Consider the following 25487-nt stretch of genomic DNA (forward strand, 5'->3'; position numbering starts at 1 on the left):
ATAAGTTTAATTTAAACTGAATTAGCTGTTACATACAGTAATAATAGAACAGTGCAGGTGCTTCCAGGCAGTTAGATGTACTCAAAAGTTAATGAAACCCTTTTTAGTTTTAACTGCTAGAGAGGTGAGAATCTATTTACAGCACTCCAAAACATATTTTTTAAGTATTTCAGTTTTTATGTACGTATTGTACAGATAGAGAAACATTTGTCCATTGTCACCAGTGAGATTCATGGAATATCATAACAAGCACACAGTATAGGGATAAACAGTGGTCCAGTGTGGAATCAAGAAAGAGGTCCTCTTCACGGCTCGAAATTTTGATTATTCTACTTTATTCAAAATTCATTAAAAACAAGTTTTTCCAGCATACAAACCACCACAAATCGCCAACACGTGTTTCGTCTCCCACAGAGACTTTATCAAGGCATGGATAGTAGTAGGAAGGTGTCTAGTAATCCATTCATATAGTGAGGACTCAACGTTATGTATTTTGATAATGGAATACCATGGAATAAATAAAATAAGGAGTGAAATAAACACGTAACTGGATTCACTCCAACAGGAAAATCAATATAATTGTCTCAATAGTAGTAACATCATTATTAATGTGCAGAAGTATCACGAGCGAGAGAAAATACACGAATAAAGGCTGTCAGCATCCACAATTAGGCTCGCAGCAAAGGTCACCCTATATATAAATTTTGATCAGACTCCCCGGGAAGTTAGAGGGGTCAGAGTTCGCAACCCTGATAAGTTGCAGTCAGGTATCAGCAAGTCTAGCCTCCCGCCTCGTAGCCTGCAGTGAAGTGGGAGCCATACGCTTCAGATAAGTTTGATTTAAACTGAATTAGCCGTTACATACAGTAATATTAGAAAAGTGCAGGTGCTTTCAGGCAGTTAGATGTACTCAAAGGTTACTGAAACCCTTTTTAGTTTTAATTCAGATCACAGATAATAGGATACTTACTGGTGCAAATGAAATGTACCAGTGACTTTGAATTACTGTAAATTGAAGGCAAACGTATGGATGTCTAAAAAATAAAAAGGTGTAAACAGGATAAAGAATGGAAAGGAAATAAAGGAGATTGCAAATTAAAGTAACAGCATAAGTCTTGGCCCTAAAGTCCACTTGTTACGTGGATACTCACTCGTGAGCAAACATGATGCCATCACTCTCTAGCCAAGAAAGCCAATGGATGAAAGGGGCATACCCCAATCCCTCTACGTAAGCAGTATTTATTAATTTTCTGTTATAACATGAATCCAGTGAGACAGCTAATGCCTACAGCTATAAATAGTCTAGACAAACATGAAGGTTAGCAGTGTATAACCAAAACTATAATATAGCTTTTTGAAACAAGTGACTCTATGCACAGACCTTCCACATGGGCCTGACTACACTGCTCTAGATCGCCATCAGTCGGTCTTAAAGATAGCCTTGCACTAATAAGTGGAGAATGGAACTATTTTCATCTTTCTACTTTGACTTCTCTCTCTGCAGCAGTGCATACAAACTCCTAGGACTAAAAAGAAGCAACTAAATATGAGTATCAAGTAACTGGGACACCTCAGTCATCAATCGTCTTAAATGTGCCTCCAAATCTGCAGCTATTTGATGTCCAAAAACCCCAAAATATCCTAACCAGCTGGCCCCCAAACGAGTGAAAAACACGATTTTAATGCTACACCTCACTTGTAATTAAGTAAATGCTTTACAGATTAATTAAAATCATTTCAATTTAGTAAAACATCTGAAACACATAATTTAGTTAAAAGCGACCAGCTATTAAAACTGTACGAGTCAAAGTGTATTGTACATATTAAATTACGAGTCGAATATTTCATTTAAGACTGCTCCGACATTTGTCTCATATCAATTAAGCATTGGAACTGCATAGCTGAGTTCCTGATTAAATTAGTTGAAGTGCTATTGTACTCGGACAAACTCTAAGAGTATTTAACATGTAGATTTTAAAGCGGGATTTTCTAGTGGCCCTAATGCCAAGTGATTGCCGAGCAATTTTTACTCCTGGCACATACATGTATTCTAATACGCCAGGGCGATAGAGTCCCCGCTCAGCCAACAAATTACAGCTTGCCTGCAGGTGGACACCAAAAAAATAATTTACTAATCCACCTCCAATCCACGATTATTTGTGGAAAGAGTTTTTGTGGGCCTGGTTTGTCAGTTTCTATGCTAGTGCTACTCTTCCGACACACCTACAGTTGCTTATTACGTTAGAAACGGTCTTTGGGTCCCCGAAAAGTATTAACTAATCAAATAAGTTACATTTGGTAACACCTTCTCAAGTAAACACTACCTAACCACGGATTCCTCACCTTAAAATATTCTCCAGTCATTTAGAGTAGATCTTAAAAATTCAAAGTAGTACCCCTGTGAGACTGCAGGTGGCGCCAGTGGCTTCGCACCATATGTGATGTGTGCAGATGCACTGACATCAGTTAATTCTGGACTAATCTGTGCCTGCACACACAAAGCCAAAATCAGAATGGTTGTACCCACTGTGCAGATTACTAAATGGGGTCTTTTGGGTGAAAAAGAGTCCAGTTCACAGAATGGCAAAAAACGGTAATACTGGTAAATAATGTGTTCCTCCGATAAAGACTTGTAGCGAGAGATTTCTCAGAATAGAAACCAAAGCAAAACCTTCCAGTAGGTCGGTCAGTGAACTTGCTTAAACCAAACAGCCGTTTCGGATAAGTAACGGGGGCACTGGGTCAATGTCCGAGGGGCCTGGGTCCGATTTCCAGCTGTGAGCTGCTTTTGGGCAGCCTGGGGGCCGATTTGGGTAGGGTCTCTGTTGTTCGAATACCGCCAGCAGCCCAGTGGGTGTCTGATTGCAAGACACTGGAAGACAGTGGGGGTTAATCAGTAAGACAAAATCTAAAGAAGAGCAAATCTGTGGTCCCTGAATCTAGGTGGTTTGACCATTCTTGCACCAGAGCCCATCAAAATCTGCTTATTGGCAAAAAAAAAAAATCCATGCAACAGAAAGGAAGTGGTACTATGCAGAAAAACTTACAAGACTGCAGTGGCCACTAGAAAACGAACGACCTGTGAGGAGGCATGGGCCCAACTTCTTCAGGTCAACGTCTGTAAGAATAGTGAAACGTTTTGGGAGATAGTAAAGTACCCTTTCTTCGCACGGGACGTTAATGGCAGGTAGTAGTGCTAGATTTCCCCTGAAGCCTGGGTGGTGCATTTTCAGGGGATTTATGGGTATGATTTTGCTGAAGTAGAGTCCAACATGATGGCAGTGGTGGGTAAATCAAACGTAATTTTTATGGAAGGGGGACGTAAGGCAGCTATCGATGGTATATCGAAAAATAAAGCCCCTAGGCCCGAATGGGGTTCAAGACGATCTTTTTAAAACTGATCCAATGAAATGGGCCAAAATTTTGACAAAAGTTCTGAATGCTGAAGTGACAGATGACCCCTCATTCATGGTTCAGGTCTATTATTCCTACCTATTTTTAACAAGTATTGGCATAGCCATAGGTCTCGCCTTTGGGGCCTTATAAGTATTTAGCCATGCAATAGTTGATGTTGTTGCACCAAAGATATTGTGCTGCATAACTAAATACTTATAAGGTCCCAAAAGCGAGACCTATTGGCTATGCCAATATCTACTTGCTCATTGCATATGCACTTCATATTTAAACACAAGGTGGGAAAGAGGTACCACAAGCTCAACGCGGCTCCTCTCGTCCAAAGTCAAAGGAAGATAGAAGTGGGGTTTTCGACGTACAAAAATAAATTTATCCCAGAAACTTTCTCATCAGAAATGCAGAGTTATACATGTTCATAAAAACACGGATACTTTAAAATAGTAATCTTAAGTCATCGACTAAAGCAATTTGGTGAGCAAGCAATCAAAATGTAGATATTTGACGTTCAAATAAAGCCTACATTTCAGAAGTCACAAGACTATGATTCGGTATGGCTTGGAGCTTAAATTGAACCGAAAAAAGGGGAAATTACAAACTCTTTTGAATGGTATCCCATGCATCTATGCTACATCTTTGACTACTGAGGGTGAGATAAAAATAAAATGCAACACTTGGGCATAAAATAATGTCTTCCAAATGGGTCGGGGCTTAATCAGCCCTATGTGAAATATTGCACAGAAATATGTTTTCCCCTCCGTGTTGTGCCCCATAGGAGGTGTGGATACAGGATCTCTAATTATCTAATTTATGGGGCAAAGGCCTAAGTGACCCACTCGCAAGAAGCGTTCACAACCTACTGCCATGTGCTTGAAACAGGAGGAGCTCTGTGCGCCCACACGTGCAGCTGGTGAACTGACAGGTGCTGGTTGTGATGGCTTTGTAAATGATGTAACTGGTTTTGAACATTATTCGGGCTGGCCAAGGGAATTCCATCAGGGTGGGAATGATGTGATCATATTTACTCAGGCCTTGAGTGAGACGTACAGTTTGTAGGATGTTGATGCAATTGTTACATTGATCTGTGCGGTTAATCTACTGCTTACAAGTTTAAATAATCATAAAACATCTCAGCTGGTTTACATACATGCTGCAAAACATGGCATTTAATCTGTTGAAACATTTTTGAATCCGATAAATGGCACAGTGGCATAAAGCTCTGAGGTGGGCAAAAAATAAGCAAACTGGTACCAGGAAAGAAAAAAAGAGGGATCAAGACTGAGAAAGTACGGTGGAAAAGCAAGGATTATCAAACCTTTCACTTTTTTGATAGGGCAGACAGTGAATTAGCGCTTAGCCTCTGTTTGATGCGATGCTTCATGGCAGGCAGAATTGCCGGTGAGATGTGGTTAGTGAGTGCATGGGTGAGCGGCTATGGGCTCTGCTTTCTACTGGGCACTGGTGGTGCCTGAGAGGATGGGGCGAAGCCGGACAGTAAGTTTAACATTTTATTTTAAATCACACCATTAGTCTCCCTAGGGACAGACTCCGAGGCACGTTTACTTGTGTTCAGTGAAACAAAAGCCTAATTCCTCCCGATTCTTACACCGCGCGAGTGCACAGAGGGAGTGCTGCACCCTTACGGTAGATTATCGTGAAGGATTTTGTCATGAAGATACCGCGGATATTCGGAAATACGGGCACTAATGGAGAGAATGCCACCGGTCTGAAACGCAGAGGAGTGGAAGCAGGGTGAGAACGAGCAGCGAAGGCGAGGGAAATGGCGTGAGGTGCAAGGGACCCCTAGGAGGCTTCGCACAAAGGTGGTATCTTATTCCATACACATGATTATGCTCCACTTTCACGGAGGAGTTCCACATATAAAGGATAAGATCTTGGCATGACTCCTTAAGAAGCATTTGCATTCCTTGGTTTAGGTTTATTGTATGAAAAGTGCGGCTGAATTGTCTTCTTGCGTGTATTGCATGAACGCATTATGTTTTGCATTTAACATAAAATGCTTTGCAGTATGGTTGAGGACCATGCCAGCGTGTTTCACATACGAAAACAAAAATCTTAGCTACAACTGCAAATGAGGTTTCTGGAAAAGAGAGGTGGTCCAAAGAAGAATCCAAGGCTATATCAGTCTTCACGTAGTTTTGTATAAGAAGGCCACACTCAAAAAAACTCTGGACCTCTTGAGTTTTAAACAATAAAGTCTTTTGCGGGATAGTGAGTGTGTTTTACAGCAGTTCTTTATATCATCAGGCTGAATCCTTACTCATATAGATTTGAGTCAAAGTCCATTTTTATGTAGAAAAAGGATCTTTATTGATTCTAGTAAAAACATGAACAGCCAACACGTGTTTCGCCCCCTATGGCGATTCGCGTGAGGGCTTTTTCAAGGCTATTTACATATCAGTCTGCTCATTGCAGTTCTTCATCATTATTGTACTGTTTCCCAACAAACATCCGGTCTTTAAAAATATGAATTTGTAAGGGGAAATCCCAAGTTTCAAAGTCGTGAGCCTGTAGTTCGTTTCTCCCGCAAACGCGAAAGCATAAAAATGGACTTTGACTCAAATCTATATGAGTAAGGATTCAGCCTGATGATATAAAGAACTGCTGTAAAACACACTCACTATCCCCCTAAAGACAACTGCAAATGAGGGCCTGAAAGTTTTGTAAGGGCAGGGTGGCTGGCGCTACGCAAAATGAAGAGCTGGGTTGTTTCCTCACAGTCCTCTAAAAGGCAAACCTGGGCTGCCATGTTTGTGTATGGTTCCCATCTTCAAATAAGCCAGTCCGCTGTGCAGTGTGGGGAGTTAGCAGGGGGGAGGTGAGGGAGAGAGGGGGAAAGCAGTTTAAGGAGCGGACTCTAGAGAAGTGTGAAAAGCCTGCACCAATGGGCAGTGAAATGCCTGAACTGAAGGGAAGTATGAGATGATGTCACTGGATAGCAGCGGTCAGAGCCGGCAGTGGGATAGGGTGAGAGCAATTACCACTGGCGTAGACTAAGAAGCATCCAGAGTGGGAAGGGGTAGGGGCAAGTGCACTCACAGCCTGAGAGGATACGGCTGTGTGTGTAGGGAAATAATATGAAATTAGCACCATAGACTGTGTGAGTTACGGACACGGCCAGTGGAGGATTGGGAAGAAACTGCAAAGATTTGTGGTGGCAGTGCAGTACTATATTGTATAGTTTGTCGTTTTTAATACGCAGGGAAAGAAGCACAAGCGTTAAACAAAACTCAGTTTAAAATACACAAAAGTTGCACAATATGGATGAGCCCTAGGGGCCACCTAAAACATATACTAAGAAAGTGGTATAAGAGATATCAATCGAAAAGGAAACCGGCCTAGGGCCTTGGGAATCGCTGGAGCTGATCGGGACTAGCAGTGACTAAGTCGGGAAAGGCCCGCGGAACTCGGGTGAAGTGTTTAAAGTGCACGCACTCACCAATGCAATGTCTATGGTGCGTAAAAGTTGTAAAGTTAGTTAGTTAGGAACCTTCCGAGTGACCTAGAAAGCTGAAACTTAAGACACAGGCCCTAGAGGTGTGTACCAGTGTGGGAACACCAGCGTTGCTGAGTTACCTCACCCACAGGAAGCGGGTGCATAGGGTCGAAGTAGTGTCGGGTTTCGTCACGCTGGTCGATGGTGCTTGGAGCTGAAGATGCTGCAGGTGGCTCGATGTGAAGAGTTCCAGTGGATCCAAGGGTGGATCTGAAGTTGTGAAGACCTGAAAGCAGAGGGGACAATGTTCAAAGTCACTAGCCAGTGACTACCGTGGAACCAGATTGGAACCAGGCGATGTCGGGTGCAAACAGGCAATGAGGTGTAGCTTCTCTCTGCAGCCACGTGGACACCGGGGGTCGAGGACGTCCAGGAGTCGATCACGAGCTGTCCCATGTAGGCTTCTCGCTGTTGGCGGTGTCGGCAACTTGATTGAAGCAAACAGGCCTTGGCTAATGCAAGCCACGCAGGAATCGAAAAAGGCTTATCACTCGGACCAGCGAGGTCAGAGCGGGTGCTCCCTTTTACAGGAGCGAGGGCAAGTCTGGAGCAACCAGACCCGCAGTGTAGTTCTTCGGTTTCGTCGCCAAGATGGCCGCTGACCGCGTGGCTAGTGGCCGGGATGGCGCGTCGAGTGGCACAATGCAAAAGGGCCCCACGCAGATCGTGGAGATGCTGGGGGGCTGATCTTCGGTGCAAGGGCTGCTCGGTGGTGGGGGTTCTCAGTACCCAAAGCACAACGTCGAGGGTGCCTCTGATGCAACGCAGTCAGCTTTTCGGGTGTCTTCCAAGAGGTCCAGTCCCACGTCTCTCGGTGCCTCCACGGGTCCCTTCTTTGCAGGGACTGTGGATCGGGCTCCGGTGGGAGGTGGCGGCAAAGCAGACGTCGAGTTGCTGGTTGGTACCTGTGTTCACAGGGTGGCCACTCCTAGGCCACAAGGGAGCTGTGCAGCAGAATGTCGAAGTCCAGTCGTCTTCTTCGTTTAAAGTTGATTCAGGATGATCTCAGGTGCTCTGGCACTGCTCCCACTCTTATTCCCAATCTGAGGGGTGGATCACCTGCTAGGTCCCTCCTCTGGGTGGGACCAGGAAGGGGGGCGGTTACACCCCCTTTCCTTTGTCCAGCTCCTCGCCAGGCCTGGGTCTGGAAAGTCCCAGGACCGGTTTGGACTGGCTTATGCACGGGGACACCTTGTGTGCCCCGGGCATGTCTCAATCTATTCAGCCCTGTCCTACCCAATACACAAAATCCTGTCTGGGGTGGTGCTCGCACCTCCCAAGGCAGGAAACCCTTTGTCCAAGCCTCCCTCGCTGGAAGGACTCCCAGCAGCAGGAGGTCAGACTTGTGTCTGTGGTGGCAGCGTCCATTTTGTGACGCTGAGGCTCTGGTTAACTTTAACCGGGGTTAAGGCTACACACATGTCGTGTCCCTCTAGAAGGGTGGAATACTATCCCTGTCGACAGAACTGTCGAGGGGATAGTATTCCAAATCGTATGACACCTTACTCGACACCTTACTCGACATGTGTTGATAAAGCCAAACCAAAGTTAGCATATAACCGTGAGGATTATAATGCACTTAAGAGTATATGGTATGGCAATATCCTGGAACAGCTAAGGGAGTGGTTCGACAGCTGCAGACAGGCTCAGCTCATGCTAGAGCACCATCTCACATATTTCCAAGCACTCTGCCTCCAGGATTGATGAAGCCTTCCATAGGAGTGGCTGATAGGAACATATGTGTCCAGTTAAGGTTAGATATAGGGATACTACATCTAAGTAAGAGGGGATTACACAAACTTACCCCAGCTGAGTGATCAGCCAGTTGTGTCAAATATGGAGGCCAGGCCAGGGGTGGCACAATACATGCTGCAGCCCCTGGTAGGCCTTGGAAACACCTATGCCCTGGGTACCTATAGTACACTGTTACAGGGGCCAATAAGGTGAACCAGTTCCAATTGTAATGCACCTAGGGTGCATTGGCACTAATTTAGAGAGAGAACAGCAGGCTGTGGGTCTGATTAGCAGGCCCACAGCCACATTAAGTCATAAACCAGTGAAGCAAAAAGCAAAAATTTGGGGTGACCATAGGATAGCAGACCCTACTATCCTACACTTACCACCGTATCATGTAAACCTGCTATCCCAATCCTCTGGTCCGATCATTTTTTGGTTGAATTTCAAATTAAACATGAGCTAAATCTCAAGTACCCCTTATACTCCTCAGGGCCTAGAAACGGCAGAAATTGGAAAGATTTAGATACAAACAAATTCAACCTCTTTCTAAACACTATGCCGGTTACCTCCATTAGTAATCTGGATGATGACGCGTTCATTCTTCAATGGCTTACCACTTCTATTGACGCTTGTCTACCCCCGACCAAAACAATATATATATAATCACCACCACCCACCAGCCCCGTGGTTTTCTGAAAAACCTCAAGCAAGAAAAAACTAAATGCAAAAACTTAGAAAGACTTTGGCGAAAAATCTTCAATCCAAGAACAAAATTATACAAAATCAGGCCTAAGCAATTATCATTCATTGTGTAATATGACTCGGGCAGAGCACGTCAATCTAACGGTCTTACGTGCACAAAACTGCCCCACAGTACTTTTCAAAGTTGTCAAGAAGCTTTTGGGTGCCACCGGTCAGCCTAAATCCCCATGCCTGGATTCTAAGCAATGCGATGTTTTAGCAGAATTCTTTGTTGATAAAATTGATAACATTTAAGCCGATTTTGAAAAACAGAGACCCACTTTAACTAATTCGCAATCTTGATAATCTCTTAAAGCAAAGCTTCTCTCAGGAACCCTTTCAAGCCAACAGCGACACCGGTTTAGATAAATGGACTCTACTTGACATCTCCTCATTCCGTGATATTCTTATCAGAATTAAATCGGAGCCCCCTAAGGATCCATTTCCTCCCTCAGTCCTTCAAAAACTTGACCCTCCCATACTTAAGTTAATCATGGAACTACTCAATATTTCTCTATGTGAAGCAAGGGTCCCTGCAGCTTGGAAACATGCCATGATCATGCCTCAGCTGAAACAAGCTAATTCAGATCCAGAGGTACCATCAAACTTCCGACCCATCTCCCTTCTTCCAGTTTTTTCTAAGATTCTGGAAAAACATATCAATTCCCAACTCACTAACTTCGTGGAGACACAAAGTATCCTTCATTCATCTCTGTCTGGTTTCAGGGCAGGCTGCTCTACGGAATCAACACTGTTGGGTTTCACTGATAACATTCGCCAGCAGGTCGACAAAGGAGAAACCGTGGCACTTATCTTATTGGATTTAAGTGCGGAGTTCGACACAGTTTCTCATACTGCTCTCCTAAATACTCTCCAATCACATGGTATCACTGGCCTAGCACTCAAATGGTTATCCAGCTTAGTATCCAACAGGAACTTGCAAGTCTTCTCCCCTACTGCTTATTCCAAAACTCATGTATCACCGTATGGAGATCCCCCAAGGCTCCATACTGAGCCCTTTGCTCTTTAATATATACGTTAGCCCTTTGGCTACGATAGCTTAGCAAGCTGGGCTAACTATTTACTCCTACGCAGATGACACTCCGCTCATCTTTTCACTTTCATCAAAAGACACCTCCAATTTATCGGCACTCCGGTCTGGACTAATAAACATTGCTGACTGGATGCATGTCAATAAATTAAAACTTAACGGTGGAAAAACCGAACTCCTTTTTGATTAAAAACAAAAACCCTATGGGGCCCCCACCATTGGCCTGCACAAATGGGTTCTCCTCCTCTCCCATCCCAATCAGCCCGCAGTCTAGGGGTCCTTATTGATGACCAATTGACGATAAAGCAACAAGTGGTCAAGGTGGCCTCCACCTGCTTTGCCATTCTTAAATGGCTTAGAAAATTATTTGGATGCTCCCTTTGTCCACCCAAAAAACTGTCATCCAAGCCCTTATACCATCCAGATTGGATTATGGTAACGTTCTTTACTTAGGGGCAAGCAAGGAAGTTCTGCGCAAGATGCAGGCAGTACAGAACTCTGCTGCCAGATTACTCTTTAAACTTCCAAATAGGACCTCCACCTCAGCCTCACTACATGACCTCCATTGGTTGCGAATTGACAGTCGAGCCAAATTTAAAGCCTTATGCTACATGCATGAAATGAACTCCGGCACAGCCCCCCATTACCTAAAGGCCTTAGTGCACCACTATCATCCCCCACGCCTTCTTCGACCCTCGAATCAACATAAATTCCAAGTCCCTAGGACCAAACGAGTTAGAATGGGAGGCCGATCCTTTGCCTATCTAGCCCCTTCCCTCTGGAACTCTCTTCCTACTCACCAATGTACTGAACAACACTATCTTAAATTGCGCAAGGACTTAAAAACCTGGCTTTTTAATCAGTAGTCCCCCTTCTCTTTTGTGCTCAGCCTTTCATCCTGACCTTCTGTGTTCTTTAGCGCCAGGAAACCTCCGGGTAGCTGCGCGCTTTATAAATGTTAAAAAATAAATAAATATGTCCGGTTTTAGAGCCGGAAGAAGCACTCTGGACCAAGGTTTAAATCTTTAGTTGATCATAGCTGAATTCACGATCGCGAAGAAGGGCCAATTACACTAGAATTTTATGGACCTCATGTCAGCCTTCGACAAGGTCAACAGAAGCAATCTATGGTCTATACTGGTAAATATGGGTCTGGGCAAAGATATTGTCTATTTACTGTATGATTTGCATAAGAACCTGGGGTGGTTATAAGATATAATCATGATGGAAATACCACTGTACATTTTTAAGTTCTCCGTGGTGTCAGAAAGGTTTGTATACTGGCTCAACTTTTATTTACCCTTTATATAAATGACTTGGGGGAGACACTACGATCAGCCTGTTTAGATATGCCACGCTGGTTTATTCTGTATTCCCGCTCTACAGTATGCCGACACGGTCCTTTATTTAGGACTGCGGTCAGACTCCAATAAATGCTTAACACATGTCAGTTAATGACTAAGCTGATCTTCTGTACCAATTTTAGCAAATCCCATAACATGGTGGTGGGGAGAGATGGTAAGGTATGGAGAGACAATTCTCTGTTGGGGCGAAACCTGTAGGGTTCTTGGGCACCTCTCCTTACGCCTAAAGGCAACAATGGCCAGGGCAGTGGCTTCAGTGTTTGATTTTGCTAGTCAGCAGAGGGCTAAACCCATCAAAGCATGGATTCAGATTTAACCGTCGAAATGCATTGCTATGGCCTCATAGGACAGTGAATGTTGGGGTTATAAAGTGGCCCCTGATATCTAGGTAATCAAGAACTAGTTCCTGAGATGCCTACTTGTGGTGCCCCAATCTGTAGCCCTTTTGTTTCATGAGGAATTAGGCGTGGGTTATATTTCAGATTTGTAAAATATATATATATATATATATATATATATATATATATATATTTTTTTTTTTTTTTTTTTTTTTTTTTAAATACACTTAAAAAAAAAAAAAGAAGAAGAAGAGTTGAAATGTCTGAATTGATTATCACCTACTCCAAATGACTAATGAACAGCAGGTATTTGAAATTGATTTATGAACTGTGGAGGATGATAAAATATATATAATTTATTGCTGGCTACACAAACAAATGATGTTACAACTCTGGACTGTGTCCTTTTATAGTATTTTTGGAAGGATTGCATAACTGCATCTCACAAAACAACGATAAGAATGCAGTAAATTAACATGCAGTATGTACTGAATATATAAAAAGGTCAGTTTGCTCAACAGGTGTTTGGATGTAGCATTCTTTATAAACTCATCACAAGTAGTGTGAACTGCTTGAATTAGGTGAAAACAGTAGAAATGTAAACATTTAGAGAGTTGTGTGAATTGATAAGCATTCCAACCATGTCAATGATTAAACCCTATAAAGAATTTTGGGTGAGGAGCCACCTCCATTTCAGAACAAGAGCCATCACAGCAAGTGCTGAACTGCAATTAGGGGAAACAACTTCTGATTAAATGCAATCTCATTAATTAAAGAAATTTTAAAGAATTAAATGAGTATATACATGAATGTGAACCCCCGGTCTGTAAAATGTTGTCCCATAGAAAGTATGTACATTTTGTAATATAAACTGGAAATTTTATGACATCACTGTGTGTTATGTACATATGAATTGTATATTATGTAAATAATTATATATATTTCTGTACTCTTGATTTTAACATGTGATTGAATAGCATACTTTGATGATTTTAAATAATCGAATAAAGTGGATTTGAAGTGCTGAACTAGGAAGGTGCCTTTGTCAATGGAAAACTACAGTAAAACGTTGCAGGTTTCTCCAATTCCAAAAAGAAAGAAGTTTACCAGAGGTACAGCAGGAGAAAGAGCACACAAAACCTTTTTTAAGTGAACTATAGGTTCCCTGTGTTTTGTGTTTGGGGGAGGAGCACAAGAAAAAAATTTGTGTGTTCTCTGAGTCGGAGAACATGGCGGCCGCAGGCTAGTGCGGTGCGCGCGTCAGACGCAGATCTCCAGCACCGCGGAGTCGCTCTCCCTTGTTCTGCCTCTTCCGAAGGCACTATGCGGGAGCATAGCTCTCTGCCGTAGCAGGTATTGAGACTTTGAAGCATATGAATCGCGAAAACAGGGGCTACGAGGCAGGACCTGTACCGCGTTCCCTTATCACCCGGATTCCTGTCTTCACTCGGGGATCTGCGAGGTCGGCGTCTCTCGCGGATGTGTCTCTGCGACGCCTTGCTACTTCCCCCCGGCAGCCCTCCGCCTCTCCAGGGTCCGTGGCAGAGAGCAGCCGTGGAGCTCCGTCGAGGCTGCTCGGCGCGGGGGCAGCTGAGAGGTAGGCTCGGTCGTGCTGGGGGAGTGGAGGTTCAACTGCTGCAGCAACGGGTCGCTGAATCTAACCCTATTGACCAAATCAGACCTGAACAGGGGGAACAGGGGGGCACGTCTGAAGGGGCTTGTAACACCGCCATTGAGAAGGGGAATCAGGTAGAAGCTGCTGAGGGCATTGTGAGCAAGAGGAGTGAGGAGGGGGCCCCTGAAGCCTTAGAGACCTCAGAACCAATTAATCCTATAGTCAAGGATAAGGATAAAGATACTTCCCTAGGGGAAACGAATCCCAACAATTTCAAATGCGTGATTGAGAAGTTGGGAAAGATACAGAGGGTGAGCAAGAAGAAACTACAACTCCCAGAATCCCCTTTTCTAGAGAAAGTGGTGACAATTGAGCCCTCTACTTCTACCTCCACAGACTCAACAAAAGGAAAGCTAAATCAGAAGCCTAAATATAAGGGGAAAAGAAGTAAAAAGAATAGCAAAAGTGGTCTCCAAGAGGGGGTCAAAGGTTTCAAACTTGACTTGCAGTTCTGGGAGAATAACTCCCTCTCTGCGCTCATTTTTTAAGGTCTTGCCTCAGGTATTAGATTTGATACCAGCTAACAACCCGGACAAGAGTGACAATACAAGCAATCCCTCTGTTTGCCTATCCACTAACAGACTTGGGCACTCACAATACTAACAGAGTCCCTGAAATCCCTACCCCAGTAATCGATATGGCGGAACCTCTGTCTCCCCCACTGAATGTAGTAGCAAGCATCCCGGAAAGTGAAGGCGATCCGCAAGCTTTAATTTCCACAGGAAATACACATAACTCAGCAGAGGGAGACGAAGAAGAAGGAGATCGCAATAAGAGCTCCACTAATACTGAGTCCACATTGGAAGCTCTGGTAGCCTCAATAGCCTCAATGAGAGAAGAGATTCGAAATGACTTCTTGATCACTGAGGCAAATCAGAATGATATTCGGACGTCCTGTGAAGTTCTGGAGAGGAAGGGAAAGAACAGAAGTATTGGAGAATTCGGTCGGAGCGATGAAAGCCAATCTAGAGGCAGCAGAGTCCAAAATCCAAAGTTTACGAGGGAAGGGGATGCTATGAAAGAAAGAGTGGAATCTTTAGAGAACTATTCACGTCGAAATAACTTGCGTCTCCTGAAGATACCGGAGGGAAAGGAAGGCGGAGACCTTAAGACCTATACAATAAAACTACTGAAGGAATCCCTAAACCTCGAGGAGTCAGCAGAGGAGCTCGATAAAGACATACAGAGAATTCATCACGACCCCTTCCGATTAAACCCCGGTAGAACCAAACCTAGGAAAATCTTGATAAACTTCCTGACATATGCCTTGAAAGAAAAAATCCTTAATGTTGCGCTTAAATTAAAATCTACAAAAGGTCCTGACTTCCCCTTTGAAATTCGCTCTGATCTCTCCAAGACCACGCTGGATAGGCAGTGGCAGCTGGGCCAGAGGATGGACAAATTTAGAGCGACTGGTGCAACAGTTCAGATGAGGTTCCCGGAATTTCTGCGCATTATGTACAATAATAAAATGCACAATGTCAGATCACCTTTCGAGGCTGATGAACTTCTGGAATCCATCTGTAATCACTACCAGTTCCTCTTCCTCTACCATACCACTCTTGTTCTTATACCCCCTGCTCACTTTTTCCGAATGATACATATTGAGAACGGAGTCTATGCAATCATATTTCCCTGTAACACTCTATGCAATGCCTCATATTCTACCTCAGGCTCAGGGATTTATAGCTAGTTTTCTAGCATGTTAGGCATGGCATGGTAAGCCTGAAGCTATAACAAGATACAAAGTTCTCTCCAAAAAAAAAATATATATATATAAAAAAAAAAAAAAGAGAGAAGGCGGGGGAGTTACAGGGACTCATAAGATTTATAGGATGATATAGGAAAAGGAAAATAGGATAAGGAAAAGAAAAGGAAAAATAAGAAAAATATAAGGTGAAAAGGTATAATAAAAGGGGGGTGAAAATATGTAAAGTTTCTGCACAGGTTTATGCACAGGTTTTTGTTTCAGTTGAGGCAAGGGGAGCACTTCGTGGTGTGAGAGGAGAAGGCGTGTAAGACGCGAATCCGGCCCTACATCTGGTCGGATTAAGTATGGGAGGGTTCTCCAAGGGAGGGGGTGGAGGGGGGAGGGGGGAGGGGGGAGAAGCATTAAAATAAAAAAAATCCTCAGGAGTCAGGTCTTTCAATACAAGTTCTTTCACTAAACAGACCAAATTGCCATTATTGGGTTAACAAGACAATAGTGGGAGGTAGGGAAGTGCAAATAGGGGTGGATGCTGGAAGACGACCTCTGTTCAGTTCCTATCTTGGAATGTCAATGGTCTGCGCGTGCGAGGGAGAAGAGAACGTATTTTACAATACTTACGAGACTCTCCAGCACAGATCATTGTCATCCAAGAATCACATCTTTTAAAAAGTGAGGCCAACATAATACTAAAAAAGCAGAGATGGATAGACAAATTCATCAGTACTGACCATAACGCCAACATAAGGGGAATTCTCCTAATTTGCAAAAAATCAGCAAAAGGTTCAGATTCTTCATTACAATGAAGACCAAAGTGGAAGATGGCTTTTAGTCAAGATGTCGATCAACGGTTGGGCGTGTAATTTAGTTGGATATTATGGTCCCAACATAGACGACCCGTCCTTTTTGGAAACAATCAGGAAAAACTTAACGATCTCCTCAGACCCAATAATATGGACAGGGGACTTTAATGTTATACTAGATCCAAAACTAGATAAATTCAACCACCACAGCGGATATAGAGGCCAAGCTCCTTCAAAATCTAGACAATCCCTTAAGGGGATAATGGAACAAATAGGCCTGGCAGATCTATGGAGAGAAAAAGCGGGCAATAAACAAGGGATATCCTATAGAAATTTAAAATACAAACACACCTCAAGAATTGATTTTTCTTTATTTAGTTATTGCCTCCAAAACTCTATAACCAGTATTAAGTATATCCCCTCTCATCTATCGGATCATTCGGCTCTTATTTATTCTAAAACTATCAGCTCAAATCAAACATCCTTCTCGGTCATTTGATCGCACCATTTTATAAGATTTAAAGGAAGTGACATATTTGAAGAGTGAAACAAGTATGTTTTTGGATATAAATTTGTGCTCAGCTTCCCTTGGTACGGTCTGGGAGGCTTTAAAAGCATACCTGAGAGGTTGTATAACAAATAGATCCTCCCACCTAGGTAAAATCTACAGATTGAAAATCCAAAAACTTGAACAAGAACTAGGAAAAATTGAGCAGAGGCTTGGAGCCTCAATTGGTTCACCTCAAGACCAAAAGAATATGTCTGATTTGAAAAACCAAATAGAAAATATTTTACAAGAGAGAGTAACGAAGAGATGGGAGGCGAGCAAAATTTCTAACTTTGAATTTGGAGAAGCAGCAGGCAAGATTTTGGCCTGGATGGTTAAGGCTGATCAAGCCAAAAACTATATAAGAGAAATCAATGTTGAGGGAGAAAGTGGGGCCAGGACATCTAATCAAGAAATTAGTATAGCCTTTAGGGAATTCTTCGAGGAGATATACAAGGAAGATATCCTCGACAACCAACATACAAGGGACCTATGGCTAAACCAGATCTCTACCCGTCCCTTTCATTCGCACAGCGTGAAGGGATCGAGATGGATATTTCCGAAGCAGAAGTGAGGAAGTTCAGTAGGTCACTAAAACATGGCAAGGCTGCGGGTCCTGATGGGCTTTCAGGTGAACTATATCGTGCCTTGATAGATGCAATTGTTCCAACTTTAACGGCCCTCTTCAATGGTATCTTGAGGGGGGGGACATGACCCCCCTCTATCTTGGAGTGAGGCCACCATAGTACTGATCCCCAAACCTGGCAAAGACCCAACTATGTGGGTCATATCGCCCAATATCACTACTAAACAGCGATTACAAGATTTTTGCGTCAATTATATCATCTAGATTGGGTTCAGTAGTGGGGGAAATTATACATCATGACCAGAAGGGATTTATCAAAGGTCGCCAGTTATCCGATCTAACGTATGATCTTGTGGGGGCAATAGATATCGCCTCATCCTTTTCCCTTCCGTTGGCAACACTCACTTTAGATGCACCTAAAGCCTTTGATAGGGTTAATTGGCCCTATCTTAGTGATGTCTTGAAGAAGTTCAACTTTGGCGAAATGTTTTGTCGCACTGTAGCACTTATGTACAAATCACCATCTGCACGGCTCTTAATAAATGGTACATTGTCTGACTCATTAAAAATCACAAGAGGCACTAGACAAGGTTGCCCGCTTTCCCCCCCTCCTCTTTAATCTGTATATTGAACCGTTTGCAGAAGTTCTAAGACGGGATGCACTTATTCCATCTTTCAAATTTGGGGAGTGGGAAAGGCTGGTAGCCCTCTATGCAGACGATATCTTAAATTTAACCTCAGATCCGGTGACTACATTCCCAGAGGTAATAAAGAGAGCCGAAGAGTTTGGTCGCATCTCGGGATATGAGATCAACCCAAATAAAACTGATATCATGGCATGGAATATCCCCGATCTACAACTCGATGTAACCAACTCAATGCGATACCTGGGCATCCGAGTAGTACAAGATGTCGGCAAAATTGCCCAAGTTAATCTTGAGAGAGTGTTTAACGAGAGTAGGAAACTGCTAAAATCTTGGTCCAATCTTCCACTGACTATCCTCGGTAGAATAAGTCTGATGAAGATGTCTATCCTCCCTAAATTCACTTTTATTTTTAATACCATCCCTCTCGCATCCGACAATGCAATCTTGGAGAAGTGTCAGAGAGAGTTTAATTCCTTTGTCTGGAACTATAAATAGGCGAGAGTGGCATGGAAGAAATTGAGGAGGAGGAGGAGGGAAAAGGGGGGACTGTCTTTGCCTGACTTGCAGTATTATGCCTGGGCCTTTCAGCTGTCCCACTCCAGAATGCTTATTTATTTATTTATTTATTTTTTACACTTATAGTGCGCGCAGATACCCACAAAGGGTTTCCCGGCGCCATGGCTACGAGAAAAAGATACTGAAAAGCAAAGTACTGTCACAGATCAACAAACCACTAGTAAACACAATCATTTATTAAACAGCCAAGTTTTAACTTTTTTCTTGAAACTGGCAAAATTTCCCTCTTTGCGCAAAGCTAAAGGGAGAGAGTTCCAAAGAGCTGGTCCCAGGTGGGAGAAAGATTTACCTCCCATTCGGGCCAGTTTGAATCTGGGAACCACGAAAGTTGCTCCATTTAAGGAACGAAGATTCCGTACAGGAACATGGGGCCTGACCAGATTCTGCAGGTACCGTGGTGCGGTTCCTGCCCTGATCTTGAACATAATGGTCAAGGCCTTAAACCGGACCCGATTTTCAACTTTCAACCAGTGTAGGTCTCTAAGGTGCTTCGAAATCCTTGCTGTCCTAGGGATCTTACATAACAGCCTGGCTGCGGAGTTCTGGACCAATTGAAGTCGTCTGACTACGGCTAAATTGGAGCCCAGATAGAGAATGTTACCGTAGTCAAGCCTAGATGTTATTAGCGCGTTGACTACGGTCTTCTGGGTATCCACAGGAAGCATCCAGATGATCTTCCGCAGCCATTTAATGATGGTAAAACAAGTGCCAGCCACTTTGTTGGCCTGCTGCTTCATGGACAGAGAATCATCGATACACACCCCAAGATTTCTAACCTGGGTAGCCGGACTAGGGAAAACACCCATAGATGGCGGCCAATGTCTATCTTGCCATAACTCACGGTTTTTCCCCAGGAGAAGAATCTCTGTCTTCTCCCCATTAAGCTTCAGCTGGTTAGCTGACATCCAGCTGAAGACCTCCTGGAGACCAAGTTTTAGGACTGAAGGGGATGAAGACTCTGAATTAGTAAGGGAAAAGATGATCTGTGAATGCTTTTAAAAGTTCCATCTGGGGGGAGGAGCCAAGCTCGACAACGAGATGGCCGCACGTTAGCTCGGCTCCGCCGACCTACCCGCCTAAATTCTAATATCCTGTCGTTCATCCTGCCCAAAACAGACAACAACTTATATGCAGAGCTTTGCAGTCACTTACAATCCATCCTGGTGGGTCCGGTGCTCGGTGGATCCACAGCGGCGTCCTCCCGGAAAGTGCGGCCTCCCCGGGGTTGAGACCGGGGCCTCGCCCTTAACGAGTTGCCGGCGATACGGTGTCGGCCTCGGGTAGAGGTTTGGGGCCGGCCGAAAAATGCCGATGTGCGAAGAGCCCGGGACGACCGTCCGGTGCTCCAGAGGTGGTGTGCGGCAAGTTGTGGGTTGGGGACGGCGAGTTTGGTGGCTCCCCCCTTTGTTGCCGTCGGCCGTACCGGGCTGCTTTGCTCGGTGGCGAAGAGGGATTTTGGCGGAGTGGTGTCGCCGGCGGGTCCCCCTCTTTTGTGGTCACCATTTCAGCGCTGGGGGTGCTGCTTGTGCGCTTGAGGGGGGGTCCCGCCGGGGTTCTGCTGTTGAGCTCACCCCTGGAGATGAGTCCGGAGAGACGGCGCAATTGTCGCAAAATGGCGGCTGTAGCCATGTCCTGTGCGGGGTCCCGGGATGCCGATTTCTTGCCCTTGTGCCCCGCTTGGGCCTATACTGGTGAGCTCGAACCCACGATTGGCGACGTCCTGCAAGCTTTGAAGACCTGGAGGTCGACCATGGTCCGGGACTCCTGTGCGCAGGGGGATGTGATGGCCGCCATTGCTCCCAGGCCCGCTCTTGACGCGGATGGGCCCGGTGAGGTCGTTGATTGTTCCCCGCTTTCTGGTTGGGGTAGCGATGATCCGATACAAGAACGGGTGGAACCGCTGGTGTTCATGGACACTGGTATAGATGGATGCTGGGAAGAGTTTCTGCATTGCCCTCGGGAGAGGGGGTTCTATTTGCTGCTTCCGTTGAAAGTCCAGCAACTTTTTCATTGCCATGTCCTATGCCCACTGGATCTATGCACATTGCGACGTTGGCGAAGAAAGGACTAGGATGAACCCGTTTCTTACTTCCGAGGACTATTAAATCGGTGAATGGAGCTGTGGACTGCCCTACATTGTGATGCTTTGTTGATTCTTTCGTATTTACGTATAACTGAACACTTGCTAGTTTCGTTTTGGGCCACGCTCATGGTGTGTGTGGGCGGGGGGCGGGGGCCGTATCATTGGCTAAATGGTTCCTCTCCCCAGGCTTTTCCTTTTTCTCTCTTCTTTTTCCGTTTTTCTTTATTATCTTTCCTATATTTCGGGTTCATAATTAGGGCGACAGGCACGCTGCTGGGGGGGTTAGGCCATAGCCTTCTGCAGGGGTGCAGGGTGGGATGGGTGGTTTAGGGTCTATTAGGTAGTTTTGTTTCTATGGCTCTTTTGTGTCCTTTTCTTGGAACTCCACGACTGTGCGTAACCCCGCAGGGTGAGTTACTGTGAGGGGAGGGATGGGTAGTTTGGGTAGTATGGTGCCCGTAGTACTTTTTCTCCTGAATTGCTCGATCCGCCCCCAACCACGTTCGCTAGTTGTACTGTTGCTCGCGATTACCACTGGGGGGCGGGTACAGTAACGTGGAGTCCCCCTACTTTCCTTTCTCTTTAGCATTTTTGTTTTCTTACTTCTTGGGTTGTGTTGGACGTGGCCCATCTGGCAGGTCCGCCCCTGAAGTTTTTATGGTATATGTAACCTGGGGATGGTGATTCCCCCTCTGAGTGAGTGTGAGGAGAGAGCGACCTACCCTTCCATAGGAATACATGGGGAATGGAGGAGTCCTCTGTAGTTCCCGGTGCGTAGGGTGTGCAGGGTCAAGTCTGGTATGTATGAACTCGTGAGATTGAATGCTGCGCAACGGTATATGAGGTATGAGTGTGTCTAGTGTAGAAGTCCCCCTTTTGGAAGTTGGCATATTTGTGGAATATGTGCCTGGCGTATGATTGGCCGGGGCTGGCTGGTGAGCCTGGCTCCCAGGATCTGGGAGGGTCTGCCCCGGTGGTGAATGGAGTGTTTAGCATACTGATGTGAGGGGAGGAGTGAGCCTGGGTCTGCTTGTGGATTGACTGTCTGGTTTGAGTGTCATGAATGAGGCTTGGTTTTCCCCAGACAATGCTGGCTCCACCCCCTGGGGTGCGGCTGATGTTCCTAGCCTGGCCAGTGTAAAGAATCCCCCCATAACCAGTTCCAGCTGGTTCTCCCCCTGCCTGCCCCTTCAGACCAAGAATGTGTGTATAAAAAGGGTGCTGTGACACTCTGGACTTGTTCTTGTTCTCAACTTGAATCTACCAGGAGCTGCTGCTGCTTGGGCTCAGGGTTGGCTTACCTCCCTGGGCCCTGCCCGACTCCTGGACTCTTGATGGTTTTCCCCCTTCTAGGAGCGGCTACGCTCCACCTGAGGTCCTAGACTCCCCATGGACTTTGCTACCTTCATCTGGCCTTTGGGGAGCGCTTTTCTTCTGATCCCTAGCGCTGGGAGCGCAGCCTCTATACCCTAGCGCTTGATTCATCGAGCCGGTGCCACCCGGCATTTGCCCTGCTCCACGGAGTTGCCAGACGCCCAGCGAGTGCCTACCTCGCCTACCCCCTTGCGTGGTATATTTACGAGGGAGCCTACTCCTCGCTACCTCCCCGAGTTCACCGCTGCAGCCCGGAGTCGGCTGTGGAGGCGCTGTGCCCGCCTCCCTATCCAGGGCCGCGCTGCCATTGGCGGCCCCGGAGAAAGCATTGCCACCCCGCCATTGGTCCTGGCCGCCGGGACTCCTTCCGCGTCATTGCAGGGCCGCGCAGGGATTGGCCCGACCTTGGAGGGCTTCCCCAGGCGCACCCGGCAGTCTATGGTTCTCCCGGAGGAGGGAGCGCCGCCATCGCCACGCCGAGGAGCTGAGGCCCCGTGGAGCCGCCGCCTCTAACAACTGGTGAGTGCGGGCGGGCTACGGGACGCTCCTCTGCCTTGGGGAGTGCTGTGGGTCCGCGAGGCTTCCCCCCCCCCCTTGGTCCCAGAGTCCGGGAAGGACTCCCACGATGCTCTACCTTTGACCCTTCATTTTCCAGAGCCCGGCGAGGCTCTACCTTGGGCCCCCCTCATCTCTCGAGCCTGCGAGGCTCCACCTTTGGCCCTTCACTTTCCAGAGCCCGGCGAGGCTCTACCTTGGGCCCCCTCATCTCTCGAGCCTGCGAGGCTCCACCTTTGACCCTTCATTTTCCCGAGCCCGGCGAGGCTCTACCTTGGGCCCCCTCATCTCTCGAGCCTGCGAGGCTCCACCTTTGACCCTTCATTTTCCCGAGCCCGGCGAGGCTCTACCTTGGGCCCCCTCATCTCTCGAGCCCGGCGAGGCTCTACCTCTGGCCCCTTCGTTCCTCGAGCCCGAGAGGCTCCACCTCTGGCCCCTTCGTACCTCGAGCCTGCGAGGCTCCACCTCTGGCCCCTTCGTTCCTCGAGCCCGAGAGGCTCCACCATTGTCCCTTGTCCTGCCGAGCCTGCGAGGCTCCAACGTGATGCCCCCAGCATCTACAGCTGCCCAGCACTTCGTGGGCCGCTGCCACGTTTAGGTTTATCGGTGGGTACCTGCAGTCCCCCCCACCCCTGACATTGAGACTATGGGCGTCCCAGCCCCCGAAGGTCGGTTGGCCTGTTGAGAGGACTAGCTAAATGTCAATTGTGCTCCTTGAGATGTATTCTATGTGTCTTTCCTACAGGTACCCCTGCAGGCTTATGTACTTTTGTCCTTTCCCCCCTGAAATGCCAGATGTCCCCTGTATGTGATTCCTGGCAGTGGTCCCTTGGCCCTGCGCTGTACCTTCTTCCCTGTAGCCCCTGCCCGTGCCCCTGGCACCTTGTACAATGTGTGTTTATATGTGTCATGCTTAATACAAAGACTATTCTCATATATACTTGGTGTGGAGTTCCTTTTGTGGGAGGCCCGGGATGTTGTTGTTGGTGGGTGCGTGCGCAAATGCTTCACATGTCCTCCGAGATAGGCCTGGCTGCCCGCGCCGCGTTACCTAGAGGGCGAGCAGGGGTCGACTTTTCATAGGAGTGGCGGTCTCTGACTGGCTGTGGCGCAAGCCCTGGCCGGCCGGGGGTCCCATTTCCTACAGGTTGGGATGTATAATGATGGCAACTTATCAGTTTCCCTGATGGTTTTTCATTACTGCGGAATCGCTGTTCAGTTTGTTTCTGGGTACATGTGGTCGGGCGTGGATACTACCACTGAGGAACTATAAGCGAACTTATGTTTTGCATGCTATGGACCTTTCTGATTATTGTTTTTTGGCTGTACTGCAATGAACCAGTTGGATTATTCCCCGCCACGTACACCATGTTGCTACCTATACAACCGATCCGTTCTTCCTTCATATATAAAAAATTAACCTCCTTTGATCCTATGTCGAGTGGTTCCAGTTAGTTAATAACATTGACTTACAGCGATAAGTAATATCATCTAACCACTCCGTACCTTTAATTGATGATGGTGCTTTCCAGTTTTGTTCCGTGGCCGGCCTCCGGGTTGTAGGCCCGTATTTGTGTGCATCCATTTCCTCAAATAAAGGTTTTCAAAAAAATTTTTGAAAAAGTTCCATCTAACACATCCATTGGTCTCATGTTTAAAGCCATGTTGACTGGTGCTGGTATACCAACTAATGGCTTCATGTTTAAATACGGGGATCAGAAATACTTTAAAAAAGTAAAGTTAAAAACTCTTTTGTCCCAGGCGAAGGTCTGGTCACAAATAAGGAAAAAACTAGGCTTGCCATATTTTTCAAACTTTGCACCCATTTGGGAATCTCCAGGATTGCCGCTCTGTCTGAAAGATAGTCCTCCATCTCTCAGCGGGAATGCCAGCCTATCAACATGGGGTGATTTGCTTGTAGGCGAATCGTTGAGGCCCTGGGAGGAGTTACGGGAACAACTGGGCTTAGAGTTTGAGGTTCAAGTTTGTACAACTAGATAGTTGGGTCAAAGCACTGGCTAGGTCAGGGGTAACACTTGGGAAGAGCAGTATCATAGAAGAAAATTTGGTAGAACGACCAGGAGGGGGTAAAGAAGTTTCGCAGTGGTACTGGAGTCTGCTAGAAGAGATTGATGGAGAATTTATCCTCCCGGAACAATTATGGGGAACAGAACTCGGGGTCCAAAGCATCAAAATCTGGCAGAAATCCTGCACCCTGTTATGAGGTGTGTTAAACCTACATGGCTTAGGCGTAACCATTTCTTTACGATACATCGAGCCTATCTTACCCCTTTAAAACTGTCTAAATTCATCCCAGGGAAGAAATGTAATAAATGTAACTATATTGCGGCTTCGGACATCCATATGTTTAAAGAATGTCCTAGTATAGTACAGTTCTGGAATGAAGTGAAAGTGACTTTGGACTCCATTCTTAACATCTCGGTTCCTATCACATTACCCCTGATTATATTCGGATGGGACAACAGTATAAAGGGTCATGCCAGGACATTTTTGTTCTATGAAATATTACTTGCAAGAAGAGAGATATGCAAGGTTTGGATAGAAAACTCGGCACCAACACATGCAAACGGGTTGTCATCCCTGTATGAAACATCTAAAACAGATATGCTGAGATCATGTGGCTCACGTAATCTGGCTTTCTGGAACTTTTTGGTTCAGTGGAGACAGTATCCGGGGTTTTTTTTTGGGGGGGGGGGGGGGGGGGGGGGGGGTTTCCCCCGGTCCAATGATTATGCCATAAAACTCCAAGAACT

At 45.8% G+C, this 25487-nt stretch overlaps 1 long non-coding RNA gene across 1 annotated transcript in view; it reads right to left on the reverse strand.

Annotated features, from left to right (window-relative positions):
- Nucleotides 1-25487, reverse strand: part of LOC147729764 (uncharacterized) — a 118554-nt gene that overhangs the window by 52926 nt on the left and 40141 nt on the right. The gene's annotated exons all lie outside the window — the stretch shown is intronic.

Source organism: Lissotriton vulgaris, chromosome 2_1, assembly GCF_964263255.1.
Source record: "Lissotriton vulgaris chromosome 2_1, aLisVul1.2, whole genome shotgun sequence".
Classification (NCBI taxonomy): Eukaryota; Metazoa; Chordata; class Amphibia; order Caudata; family Salamandridae; genus Lissotriton; species Lissotriton vulgaris.